The sequence below is a fragment of the Procambarus clarkii genome, chromosome 94, assembly GCF_040958095.1.
Source record: "Procambarus clarkii isolate CNS0578487 chromosome 94, FALCON_Pclarkii_2.0, whole genome shotgun sequence".
In the NCBI taxonomy this organism is placed as follows: domain Eukaryota; kingdom Metazoa; phylum Arthropoda; class Malacostraca; order Decapoda; family Cambaridae; genus Procambarus; species Procambarus clarkii.
In genome coordinates, this window is record NC_091243.1 from 5,787,515 (window position 1) to 5,802,544 (window position 15,030).

A 15,030-nucleotide genomic window follows, 5' to 3' on the forward strand; every position below is an offset into this window, starting at 1 on the left:
GAGATTACGTACTCTAAATGGTCTTTAATGCCAGCTGTGATGGCTATGGTTTTCTTTAAACACGTACATCTTCTTCGTGTCTATGATCATAGTTGAAATTTTTTATAACTGTCATTTGTAATAATAGGACATGAATAATGAAGCTTAATTCATTACTTACAGTTGCTGGAAGGATATCATCTTGTATCTTAGTTATTCACTGCACTAGTTTATGATACAAACAGGTAGTTATGCAAAGGTTGTATTGAACTATAAGTATTTAGGGTAGTTTGTTATTACAGCATTGTTCATCATTGGCAGATACAACATTAATGAACTCATAATGCAGTTCCTGCTATGATTGCAATTAACGGAGGCCAAAAACAAAGTGTTTGATATTGTTAATGGCAAATATAAAAGTTAGAGCCTATGTATGTGGGGATGAAAGTGCTTGTGTGGTTGATGCGGTATTTCGAATTAAAGGATGTTGCCTCCTCTAGGCCTTTGATAGTATTGAGAGGACATGGTGATGCCGCAAGACTTGACAGCAATGCTCTAAATAATTATTAAAGAATGCTGCATGCTAGTTGAGCTTCTGCATGAGTACAGTGGTTGCTTTTGAATTTATATTTTGGTTTTTGTCTGTGTGAATAATTTGGCTCATTGTTATAACTCATCAATATTGCTTAAATTATTGACTCATTAAAGTAATAGTGGTAAAATTGTTGCCATATCTCTTCTTGCCCTCATGCTGATATGTTTCTAAAACATTTTTCTCATATTTAATTTATCATTAGTCTATCCATTGAAAGTGTAGTCTCTAGCAAGATGTTCTCTCTCTCTTTCCTGTCATTAATTTCATTGTTGTTCCTGCTATAAGCTATCTGAAATTGTGTGAATAAAATATGAGTTTGAAAAACTAACTGCCCTATTTTCATCCTGATATACGAGGCCAGAGAAGGATACACTAAGCTGGGGTGAGAAGTTTGACAGATTTGCTCTTCCCATTTTGACTAAGAATGGAAGTGCAAATACTGTAATAAGGAATTAAGCATGGTAAGCATTTTTTATTTTAAGATAATTCTGACAACTGGGTAATTGTTTTATTACTTAACAAGAAATATGTTTAAGTAATGAATAATTTTCCATTTTCTATGGCTGTTATGGTAATTTGTTTTGCAGTGTCCAATTATAATTCAATATGTATAAGGTTGCCTCCTGTAACATAAGTAAGGAAGTTTTATACTAAGTATTATCATCAGTGTTATCAGTTACACCTTAGTTTGCCTGAAACCTTTCAGCCAAGGGCAAGATATTTGCTGTAATGACCACAGGCTCCCAAAATAAATCCCTGAACTGGTTAGTGGTACAGTGTGGTCTGGTAGCTTACCACTTGTATAAATTATAAGGTTTTAATATCAAGCCTACTTGGAGTACTTATTTTCCTCAGTACAAGTACTCGCCTAGTTGTGCTTGTGGGGATTGAGCATTGGCTTTTTGATCCCTACCTCTCAACTGATGTACAGGTTCCTGAGCCTATTGGGCTCTTATCATATCTACATTTGAAACTGTGTGGAGTCTACCTACCTCCACCACATCACTTCCTAGTGCGTTCCATTTCTTAACCACCCTGACACTGAAAAAATTATTTCTAATGTATCTGTGGCTCATTTAAGTATTAAATTTCCACCTGTGTCCCCCTTAATCGTGTTCCTCTCGTGCTTAATAGTTTGTCTCTGTCCACTGTCAATTCCTGAGAATTTTGTAGGTGGTGATTATGTCCCACCTAACTCATGTGTCATGTAGGGATATGAGGTTTAATTTTCATAGCCTTTCCTCTTAACTCGTACCCATATGCTCTGGTACTAGTTTGGTAGCATACCTCTGAATCTTCTCTAACCTTGTCTTGGGTTTAAGTAAGTATGAACTATAGGCTGGAGCTGTATACTTCAGGATTGGTCTAATATATGTGGTATACAAAATTCTGATATATTCCTTAATTAAATTTCTAATGGTAGTTTTTATGTTTGCCACTCTAGCATATGCCACTACTGATATCCTTTAGATGTAGGCTTCTGGGGACAGGTTCGGTGTGATATCAACCCCCCAGATCTCTCTCTCTCTATTTGAATCTTGAAGGATTTCACCTCCCAGATGGTACCTTGTGTTTGGCTTCCTGCTCCCTTCCTCTAATAACATTATTTTACACTTGAATTAAACTTTAGTGTCCATTTTTTAAATCATTCCTCCAGTTTGTCCAGGTCGTCTTGTAGTCTTTATTTAACCATCTTGATCCTTGTCATAGTTTTAGCATCATTAACAAACATTGAGAGGAATGAGTCTGTACTCTCTGTAAGATTGTTTATATATATCAGAACAGGATGGGTCCTGTGGGATTCCGGTGGTGACATCTCGCCACTCACAGTAACTTGCTGTTTTCTGTTTAGATAATCCCTTATTCACTGAAGCACCTTATGTTATTCCTGCCTGTTTCTCCAACTTTTATGACAGCCTTATAGGGTTCTGTCAAAGGTTTTCCTAACTGTCTTAAGAAAATGCAATCTGCCCACTCGACTCTTTCTTTTAGAAGAGTCTGCCCACTCTTCTCTTTCTGTAGTCTTGTAGTTGTAATTGTTATAAGTCAGGTATCCAAAGGATATCTGATCAACCAGGCTGTGATTCATATGTCAGGCTATGAGCAGCCATGTCCAACAGCCTGGTTGACCAGATCATTAACCGGGAGACTTGGTCAGGGGCCGGGCTGCCGGGACGTTGATCCCTGAAATCAACGCAAAGTAATCCGCAGGTATAATTTTGGAGGCATGATTTACCATCCCTGAACCCATGCTTGGGGTGTGTTACAATGCTCCTCTTATCCTATGTTCTCTGAGCAATTTCCCCATGATCTTTTCCATCACCTTGCATGGTATACAAGTTAGAGGAACTGGCCTGTAGTTCAATGCCTCTTGCCTGTCATCCTTTTTGTATATTGGGAGTAAATTAACTGTTTTCCAACTTTCTGGTAGGTCTTCTATTTTCAGTGACTCATTATACACCATAGAGTGGGGCGTGCACAGTGCTTCTGCACCCCCTTTAAGTATCCATGGTGAGATTCTGCCAGGCCCAACAGCCTTTGTCACATTCATCTCCAACAGATTCCTTTTGACCTCTTCTCTGGTAAGCTCAAATTCCTCTAAAGTTGTTTGGTTTCCCCGCTTCCTCTTTAATACAGGGACTTTTCCTTGCTTTGTTGTAAAAACCTTCTGGGATCTCTCGAGTTCTTAGCACACCTTCTTGTGAAGAGGTGTAAGTATCTCTGTATCTGTTCTCCCCTTTTCTCAGTTTCATTACTTGTTCCTTCATTGCTGCTTTCCCCTTAATGTGGTTGTAGAGCAATTTTGGTTGGGTCCTGGCTTTGCTTGCAATGTCATTTTCATACTGCCTCACTGTCACTCTCCTCACATTGAGGAACTCATTCCTGGCTCTCTGGTGTTCTGTTATTTCAGTAGTTTCTCCATGCTCTTTTACATCATTGCTTTGCTTCCTTACACGCCTGATTGAACCATGAATTCTTCTGTTCCTTTTAATTTTTCTCATTTGGGCCTGGATAAACTTGTCTGCAGCTTCCTGGTCAAGTAGTCAAGCTACAAAGATTGGCATTCCCCACAACAGTTCAGATATGAGCTAAGGCCGTATTTTGTAGTACTAGTTCAGTATATGTCTAATTTCTTGATTTCACCTCAGCTACTACCTACCAGCAACTCATCTAAATTTGTCTATATTGCTGCTCTGCAACTTTCTCTCTCTTTCTCTTTCTCCCTCTCTCTCTCCCTCTCTCTCTCTTTCCCTCTCTCCTCTCTCTCAAGGCCAGCATCACTTCCCTTTTATAGAAGTACTGTATACAATTTATTTTGGGCTCGTGAAATTAATATTAAATTACTAGCTGAGAAGGTTCTGTTTGCTTCTCAAGTCAAAAGAATATCACTTTTCATACAGAACTGATTATTGCCAACACAGTGCATATATAATTACACCTTTACTGGAAAATGTTAAAATACAAATGTTTATAGATTGTTGAGCAAACAATCTTAGTGGTAATACACCTGGTTCACTCCAAGGTTAGTGAATACTTATACACATGATCCAGTGTAGTTAATAATTAACAAGAACTCATGCAGACCAGGTCACAAATAGAAAAAGGGAATAAAAATGAAGAAAGCAATTATTTTTTTTACAAAGTGTTAGGGACTGAAAATCTAGTGAAATGGTATATAAAAACAGCAACAAAATCATCAGTGGAAGGGGAAGTAAAGGACAAAGGGAAAAGGAACATGATCCTTAAAATTATATATACCAACATAGATGGAGTAAAATAAAAAATACTGGAACTAAGCGATATAATTCAGCTTAAGGTACCAGATATTGTTGCAGCAACAGTGACGAAATTTGAGGAAAATATTTTAAATGAGGTCGTATTCCCAAGGGGCTACTTAGTTTGGAGGCGTAACAGGAAAACTAGGAAAGGGAAAAGAGTGGCTGTGCTGGTGAAAACACCTGAAGGTAAAAAAAAGTTAATCGAAAACCCTCGAGAAGTTGACATATTGGCATTGCAGGTCTGGAATCAGGATGATAAACTAATAATTGTAAATGCCTACAGCCCACCAGTAAGCAACACATGGACAAAGGAGGAATTCGATGATAAACGAGAGGGAGTCATATTGGTCATGAAAAATTGTAATAAAGGCTGATAGAGATAAGTCACAATTGTTGGTACTGGGGGACTTCAATTTGAAAGCAATGGACTGGGAGGCCTATGAAGCAAGAAATGAGGACATTTGAGCAGGCAGATTTGTAAATCTCATTCTGGAGACATTCGTGTACAGTATCAACACGTCAAGCAGGCCACAAGAATGAGGTAAAGGGATGTTCCGTCAATACTGGATCTAATATTCATGTATTGTCATAATAATATGGCAGTACAGTACATTGATGTCAGTACAGTGGTTGCTCAATCGTGTGCTATAATCAAAATAATGAATACATAATAAATTCCATTTTTTTAATTCTTATCAACAGACTAGCAGATCTTTATTGCTATTTTGTGCGTGCATATATGATTATTTTGACGCCAAATTTTCCACAATGATTCATGACTAGTGCAAATTGTTCAGTTCATGGAACATTATTCGTTAGCCTAACCGAGACCGTCATATCATGTCATGTCATGACAGCCTGTCAACTGGCATGGCATGACATGGCAATGGGTAAAGCTAATGAATCATCATATGAAAGAACAATTGTTCCATCAACTGAATAATTTCCACTTATCATGAATGAATGGTGATAAATTTAGCGAATTCAGTTTTGTTATATATAAATTTGACACCAAAAATTTATTATCAATAATTACGTAAGTGTAGTTTTACAGTTAGGTAAACTACTAACAGTTTTGACCTCCACCACCTCACATAACTTGTTCCAACCTAGTGCGAATTGAAATTGAAATTGAAATTGAAATAAGTTTATTGAGGTAAAATACACACAAAGAGATGAGGTAGCTCAAGCTATTCTCACTCCGTTCAGTACATCATGTTAATACATACATATAAACACATCACAAACAATAGTGCAAATTGTTCATGATTGTAATCTTCAACATGTCCACTAATACCGTACTGTATAAAATGCATAAAAAAACTTAAAAACAAACTCAGTATTTTCCTAATTATAGCACTCAACCGTAATATTTTAAATACAAATTACACAACATGGCCAAAATTTAGTTTAAATTTTGAGTAAGCTTATTAAAACAGGTCGGGTGGAGGCGTGAGGCTGGCAGTGTTGCTACTGCCGCTGATGTCTTCACTCGCTGGCGTTCACGCGCGAAAGTTTTCAGTGATAAAATGTAACAATTTACCGTTTGAACTCATTTATCTCAGTCAAGATGTCTCAGAGCAGCATTCGTGGTGCTGAAGAGATGGAAGAAATCTTGATCTATTGAGCAGAAAATTGAGTTAATAGAAAAGGCATAGCGGGGGCTTTGATAATGCCATTTTTGATCCACTAAGAGTTGCAGGTGAGGAAGATTAGTAACTTTCTGGTTGTCAATCCAGTACTAACCACTGGATTAATTATCTAACCACCTTCTGAGTGGTTAGATAATAATGCTCATGACTCACTTGAGGATGCCCAGTAGGACTCACTTGAGGATGCTCAGGCAACAGGAGCAGCACTAGCTAGGACTCACCTGAGGATGTTCAGGCAACAGGACCAGCACTAGCTAGGACTCACCTGAGGATGCCCCCAGACAACAGGAGCAGCACTAGCTAGGACTCACCTGAGGATGCCCCCAGACAACAGGAGCAGCACTAGCTAGGACTCACCTGAGGATGCCCCCAGACAACAGGAGCAGCACTAGCTAGGACTCACCTGAGGATGCCCCCAGACAACAGGAGCAGCACTAGCTAGGACTCACCTGAGGATGCTTAGGCAACAGGACCAGCACTAGCTAGGACTCACCTGAGGATGCTCAGGCAACAAGACCAGCACTAGCTAGGACTCACCTGAGGATGCTCAGGCAACAAGACCAGCACTAGCTAGGACTCACCTGAGGATGTTCAGGCAACAAGACCAGCACTAGCTAGGACTCACCTGAGGATGCTCAGGCAACAAGACCAGCACTAGCTAGGACTCACCTGAGGATGTTCAGGCAACAAGACCAGCACTAGCTAGGACTCACCTGAGGATGCTCAGGCAGCAGGACAGGCACCAGGCATTAGTTAGGACTCACTTAAGCTATACATAACAATTCTAGTTACATAAAATGTTCAAAGTGAAGCTGAAGTGATATATTAGTATACAGTGAAAAGTAATAATGTGTTTTTGTTCACAATGAAAATTATAATTTGTTTTATGAAATGACTCAAAAGACTCATATAGACTCTAGTAGTCTATATGTACAGACTGTAGTGTATAATGTACAGCTGTTAAAAAGGTTAATATAAACAAGCTCCTTTCATATCATATTTGGCACTTCCAGGATGTTCAGGCTAACAAAGACTGCATTTCACTACTCATCTGGTAAGGTAAGTAAAGCACAATACAAATTTATTTGTTTGCAATACAAATATTTGTATGGGGGGTGGACCTTGATAAAAGCCTAACGTATATGAATACACCCAGGCTTCCTGTCCCTCGAACACAAAGTGAGTTAAATATACGTCATGCATTATAGATAGAACCACTACTTGGCCTAGTATGCAAACCCCAATTTGCCTAACAGGCAGAGTGATTTTCGTTATTTTTAAATATTTCTTTCCAAATTGATTTATTCCAATTGATATTATTATATTATATTAGGAACATGAATTACTTTCTGACTTGGATATTTTAGGCTAGGTTTGATAAAATTTCTGTTAGTTTTAACTCAAATTACAGTAGGAAAAATTAAATCTTATATAATGTAATGGAAAGCTGTAAAATTCCAGGAAAATTCCCGGAATGTATATACGTTTCATTGAATATGACTGCATATTCTGTATTGATTATTTTATCTGTTTAGGGCTTCTATCCGTCTGGCTAGTGCTCTTGCATCTTAGTTTAATTGGAAGACTATTTCTCCAAATGTCATCTTTGTTCGAGGTGAAGAAAAATAAATAATTGTTGAATATATTACACTTATTATAAATTTTCACAGCGTTTCGAACCTATATGGTTCATTCTCAAGTGAAGAGTTAGTGTTGTTGTTTTAGATTTAGCTACTCAGAACGAAATGTCCATGTGGGACGGGCTATAGTGAGCCCATAATTGAATTTGGTTATTCGCGATAACCTTGTTACCGTGATATTTGGGTCAAAGTTTTAAATGGAGGTGGGGGTTTCCTCCTTTTCCCCTGTTTCTTTTTCGCTTCTGTTTTAGCACACTGGTTTAAGTCTTGTTTTAATAACATTATCTTTTTAATAACATTATCTTGGTGTCAGATATTGATGCACAGTGTTCACTAGTGTGTCCAACTGCTTTTCTAATCATTGTAGTTGTTGTGGAATTTGCATCTAATGCAGCTGGTGTCCTTGGATTAATGTTTCACCTTTCACACACAACCCTCATACTCAGCCTGCTACAAAATTAAGTGCCTTTAACATATACACAATCTACAAACTGAGAGAAGCATCTCACAGACCATAGTTGCTTCGCGAGCGATTTGGCCAAGGTTCGCATCCTGGCCGGGGAGGATTGACTAGGCGCCAATCCATAACTAGCCTCTGTTCACTCAGCAGTGAATGGGTACCTGGTCGTTAAACGATTTGGTGGGTCGTATTCCAGGGAAAATTATGATTAAGGACCAGACCGAAACGCTATGCGTGCTAGTGGATTTACAGGAATGTAAGAATTGTATAAAATATACATCCACGGTTCTCTCAATTCAGCTTCTGGGAGGGCGGGAAGTCCTGTCGCAGTATATCAACCCAATGGTAATACAATTGAGATGAATGCAAGGGTCCATTATTGGACATCCACCTTTCAAGTTGAACTGTTGGCTGTTCTTGTAGAGCTCAGTATGATTAAGACTGCGCAGCAGGCATCTTAATTATCTTGTCTCTGAAGACAGACAGATATATTTTTACGCTGCCATTCATAAGATGAACATAACGGTGGGTGGGTGGGGGGGGGGGGGTGTAGAAATAGTCTAAGCTACTCTATCCCTTTGAGATGTATTTCTTTCTTATCTCAATACACATACTTGAATTTGAACTTGAACATAACGTGAACGATAACCTACCCTTCACCAGTAGCAACAATTTAGTTCTAAAAAATATAAACGAATGGTTGTGAATTTATTTAAGTGGCAACTCATGCGGAGTCTCTCCACCAATCACGATGCATATTTAAGAACGTATTTGCAGGCAGGAACGTAGTTGTAGGAAACTGAAATTGAAATACGTTTATAGAGGTACAAATAAACATAAAGGGATGAGCCTATTCTAGACTCATCCTATTATGAGGCTTGAGAGCCTCATGAGGCTCTCAAGCTATTCTCACCCCGTTCAGTACAACGTGTTCATACATATATAAACACACAACACAAACAATAAACATATTACCGAACATTTTGAGTGATAAACATATACAGTTCTTCCTTTACACATGCAGTACGTTACCTGACGTACACACAAATACTTTTATAACTAGGTACACACACAATCTGTAATAGACATTCAGAGAATTCAACAAAATGTTACAATCTTGTTGCAAAATTCTTATATCTCTCCAGAATATCAATTATTTCCGTTGTGACAGCTATTTGTTTAGGAACAGTCCTTATCTCAGTGTTCCTATATACATTAATCAACGGGCAGTCAAGAACACAATGGGTGATGAAGTACAATTTTCCTGTCCGCAGAACCAAACTCGGTATATTCCCTTATTAAGATACCAGACGGAAGAGTAAGGGGAGACACGATCACTACCTACAAAATTCTCAGAGGAGTTGACAGGGTAGATAAAGATAAACTGTTTAACACGGGTGGAACGCGAACAAGGGAACACAGGTGCAAACTGAGTAACCAAATGAGCTACAGGGACGTTAGAAAGATTTTTTTCAGTATCAGAGTAGTTAACAAATGGAATGCATTCGGCAATGATGTGGTGGAGGCTGACTCCATACACATGTAGATATGATAGAGCCCAGCAGGCTCAGGAATCTGTACACCAGTTGATTGACAGTCGAGAGACGGGACCAACGAGCCAGAGCTCAACCCCCGCAAGCACAATTAGGTGAGTACACTCTGCCCTCTCATCTTCCACCCCCGACCCGTTACAATATACATATAAACTATTACTCTTGGTAATAGAGATATGCCTCCTTACAAACACCGTAATTGTCAATATAATATATATATATATATATATATATATATATATATATATATATATATATATATATATATATATATATATATATATATACACGCACACATATATGTGTGTTTGGGGAGGGGGGTTGCTACCTCATAGAAGAAACTGAAATAGGCTATCGATGACGTCTTAGAGAACTTCTTGAATTATTATTAATACATTTTCCGCCTTTCGTCAAAAGTTTCCTTTAGTTTTATTATGTTAAAAGCGGTTACAGACAACATGAACCGTTTATAAGCATCACACGAGAGCGTGGTGGAGGTGGTGGTAAGTGAGATGTGTCAGCTGGCCGCGGCGTCAACACCCACCACCGCCATAACGCTCTCTGTGTCAACACAGTCGACGGCCCGTGCGTGTCAGCGCTCCTTGGCTGCCTAATCTGAATATCAACACGAGCTGCGGTGTTGGACTTGGCCGTTAGTGAGGGTACTTAACATTAACCTGATCCATTATGAGTGGGCCACAGGGCCACAAGGTTGACAACCCAAACTCTCCAGACCAAATTCTCACAAGTCCAGCCTGGGCTCGGGCCGGGCTTGAGGAGTAGAAGAATTCCCAGAACCCTAACAAAGTACTGGAGTGAACGATATGGAAGAAAATGCAGAATAGAACAAGTGATGCCATAGCAGGGGTGCCATAGGCACAATCAGAGAACACTGTATAAACATCAGAGGTCCACGGTTGTTCAACGTCCTCCCAGCAAGCATAAGAAATATTGCCGGAACAACCGTGGACATCTTCAAGAGGAAACTAGATTTATTCCTCCAAGGAGTGCCGGACCAACCGGGCTGTGGTGGGTATGTGGGCCTGCGGGCCGCTCCAAGCAACAGCCTAGTGGACCAAACTCTCACAAATCAAGCCTGGCCTCGGGCCGGGCTTGAGGAGTAGAAGAACTCCCAGAACCCCATCAACCAGGTATCAACCAGGTAACCCATCAAGCAGGTATCAGGTATCAGGTACCCTGCACACCAGACATGTCAAGGCTGATCGCATTGAATCTTTTAAAATACTGAACAGGTTGGAGGATATTGATCCTAACAACTTCTTCAAAAGATCAGATGTAACCCAAACAAGGAGCAACGGTTTCAAGCTAAGTAAGTCACAATGTAGGACGGAAAAAAAAAGTTTTTTCATCCCCATGGAACCCGCCGAAGCCGTAAATGGCGAAACGCTGTTGAATTTCAAAATCCAGATCGAGAAAATCCTGTCTTCGTCGAGGCAACAAAAGATATATTGGCCCTCAGGTAAATTCAGGTAAATGCAGGTATAATTAGGCGGCGAAGATTCACAAAAAATTAGATGATGGGCCAGCTCGCTTTTTGGTCGGTGTAGTGACTGCCCATACTGTTTGTGGTGCCGGCGGGTAAGCCACTCCGTGCTGTCGTCAGGTAAGCCACTCCGTGCTGTCGTCAGGTAAGTCACTCCGTGCTGTCGTCAGGTAAGCCACTCCGTGCAGCCGTCAGGTAAGCCACTCCGTGCAGTCGTCAGGTAAGCCACTCCGTGCTGTCGTCAGGTAAGCCACTCCGTGCAGTCGTCGGGTAAGCCACTCCGTGCTGTCGTCAGGTAAGCCACTCCGTGCAGTCGTCGGGTAAGCCACTCCGTGCAGTCGTCGGGTAAGCCACAACGTGCTGTCGTCGGGTAAGCCACTCCGTGCTGTCGTCAGGTAAGCCACTCCGTGCTGTCGTCATGTAAGCCACTCCGTGCTGTCGTCGGGTAAGCCACTCGGTGCTGTCTTGTCGACTGATATGTCACGCCATATTGACTGTTGCAGACAGTTGGGGCGAATTGCGTATTAACAGTCATAGGGAGGATAAACCCTTCAAGCAAACTGCACATACCATCCAGAAGAAGATATTGACTCTTACCGCTAAGTACCTCTACTCTATCCCTATACGAAACTGGTTCTTATTGTCATACTATATACGGTATTACTGCTAGGATCATTAATCCTCTTTGTCTCCCCTGCTCATACGGTATAATATATTGGCCATACTCGGCTAAGCTGAGGATTTCCTGCCAGGGAAAATATTGTTTCTTGCAAAGCTATGATGTCTGCTGTTCTACTGATCGCAGGTTTCTGAAGGGTGTGGTTTTTATTTCCAATCCGTAATAGCCACATGACGGTTACCGTTGGTACTCTCTACCCTGGTAGAACTCTTGTTCTATATTTACATTCTCAACTTCTCAACAACATTCTCAACTGTTGATGTTGCTGCATATCGGAGTGCATTCATTGTTCATGTTCGTCCATTGTATTGTTGGATTTAATGCATCTCAATTGATAGAGCCTCCAGCTGCTGTTGTTGTGGTTCGTGCTGAAGCCTGGGACCAGATTCACGAAAGCACTTACGCAAGCACTTACGAACCTGTACATCTTTTCTCAATCTTTGGCGGCTTTGTTTCCAATTATTAAACAGTTAATAAGCTCCGAAGCACCAGGAGGCTGTTTATAACAATAACAACAGTTGAATGGGAAGTTTTCTTCCTTGTAAACTGTTTAATAAATGTAACCAAAGCCGTCAAAGATTGGGGAAAGATGTACACGTTCGTAAGTGCTTGCGTAAGTACTTTCGTGAATCTGGCCTCTGGTGTCTTGGCCCTCAATGTGTCGTACGATGGTGCAGTTGGAGAACATAGATTAGACAAGTCTATATGCAAAGGAATTACAGTTGAGTAATTGAGTCGCTGTATCACTCACTGGAAAGCTTTTTGGCTTCCAAGTGTATACCTGATGACTTTAGTGTGGTTCTGGGAGACGGGATTAAAGTGTTTAATGCCATTAAAGGAACCTCCCTCAGCTCTCGGCTGTCTGAAAGGTTGCTCTTAGAAATTAATTGTGATGAGGGCGGACTCGAGCCTCTGGTTCACCAGCTAAGAGTGAGTATTAACTTTGTTCCTCTGGAAAATATCATGGAGCAGAATTATTTTGTAGTGACAGTACCTAATGTAACTTTCATATTTCTGATTCTTTACTCAGGTCAAGGTAACCTGATGTACATATGCAGGCGATGAGTCACAATAACGTGGCTGAAGTATGTTGACCAGACCACACACTAGAAATTGAAGGGACGACGACGTTTCGGTCCGTCCTGGACCATTGTCAAGTCGATTGTACACACAATCGACTTGAGAATGGTCCAGGACGGACCGAAACGTCGTCGTCCCTTCAATTTCTAGTGTGTGGTCTGGTCAAGTTAACCTGATGTAACCTGTATTCATGTATGTAACTCAATGTCCATTGAGTTACATACATAATGATGGATTTAAAGATAGAGATAGTACATACAGTACCTAAAGCCACTAGTACGCATAGCGGTTCGGTAGCAGATATTATTTCATTTCAATATCAACTTAATTTCAAACGGCAAGGATAAAGAACACCGTTTGTTCCAACACAGTGAAGAAGTCAAAGTATTAGAAAGATCATTACCACTGTGGCAAGGCAGACTTCCAACTGAACGGCCGAGCTTGTGCGTGATGTGTGTGCCAACACATTAAGGACAACAGCGTCACTATAGAGACGCTGCTCTAGTCATTGTGAACACAATGACTAGAGAGCTACAGCTTCATCTCTGCGCTTCCTAGCCCAACCTTGATCATTATTATCCTCAAGAGAAATTTGAAGTTAGAATGAAAAACACTGAATAAAAGATTGAGTTGATTTTGAGACGCCGGAATCTATGGTAGAGTTGATCTTAGCACCTGAACAAGGGAATGAGCTGCACCATTTAACACCTGAACAAGGGAATGAGCTGCACCATTTAACACCTGAACAAGGGAATGAGCTGCACCATTTAACACCTGAACAAGGGAATGAGCTGCACCATTTAACACCTGAACAAGGGAATGAGCTGCACCATTTAACACCTGAACAAGGGAATGAGCTGCACCATTTAACACCTGAACAAGGGAATGAGCTGCACCATTTAACACCTGAACAAGGGAATGAGCTGCACCATTTAACACCTGAACAAGGGAATGAGCTGCACCATTTAACACCTGAACAAGGGAATGAGCTGCACCATTTAACACCTGAACAAGGGAATGAGCTGCACCATTTAACACCTGAACAAGGGAATGAGCTGCACCATTTAACACCTGAACAAGGGAATGAGCTGCACCATTTAACACCTGAACAAGGGAATGAGCTGCACCATTTAACAGTTGAACAAGGGAATGAGCTGCACCATTTAACACCTGAACAAGGGAATGAGCTGCACCATTTAACACCTGAACAAGGGAATGAGCTGCACCATTTAGCACTTGAACAAGGGGATGAGCTGCACCATTTAGCACCTGAACAAGGGAATGAGCTGCACCATTTAACACCTGAACAAGGGGATGAGCTGCACCATTTAGCACTTGAACAAGGGGATGAGCTGCACCATTTAACACCTGAACAAGGGAATGACAACACATTAAACATTCCACCAAACTCAACATTGTCATCACTTTGAGTCAATGTTTCATATGAGTATCCGCTCTTAGGCATAATGAGTATTTTGTTGTTGCTTCCTTTAACGCCAAGTTGCAGGTGTGTAGTTGGATTTGTAATTGATAAAAATAATTGACGTACATCAGTGATGAGAAATGAGAGTATGTTTCACGTGCAGAACTAGATGCGCTCCACCAATCCCCTGCAGAACCAGTAGCGCTCCACCAATCCCCTGCAGAACCAGTAGCGCTCCACCAATCTCCTGCAGAACCAGTAGCGCTCCACCAATCCCCTGCAGAACCAGTAGCGCTCCACCAATCCCCTGCAGAACCAGTAGCGCTCCACCAATCCCCTGCAGAACCAGTAGCGCTCCACCAATCCCCTGCAGAACCAGTAGCGCTCCACCAATCCCCTGCAGAACCAGTAGCGCTCCACCAATCTCCTGCAGAACCAGTAGCGCTCCACCAATCCCCTGCAGAACCAGTAGCGCTCCACCAATCCCCTGCAGAACTAGATGCGCTCCACCAATCACCTGCAGAACCAGTAGCGCTCCACCAATCCCCTGCAGAACCAGTAGCGCTCCACCAATCTCCTGCAGAACCAGTAGCGCTCCACCAATCTCCTGCAGAACTAGATGCGCTCCACCAATCACCTGCAGAACCAGTAGCACTCCACCAATCACCTGCAGAACCAGTAGCGCT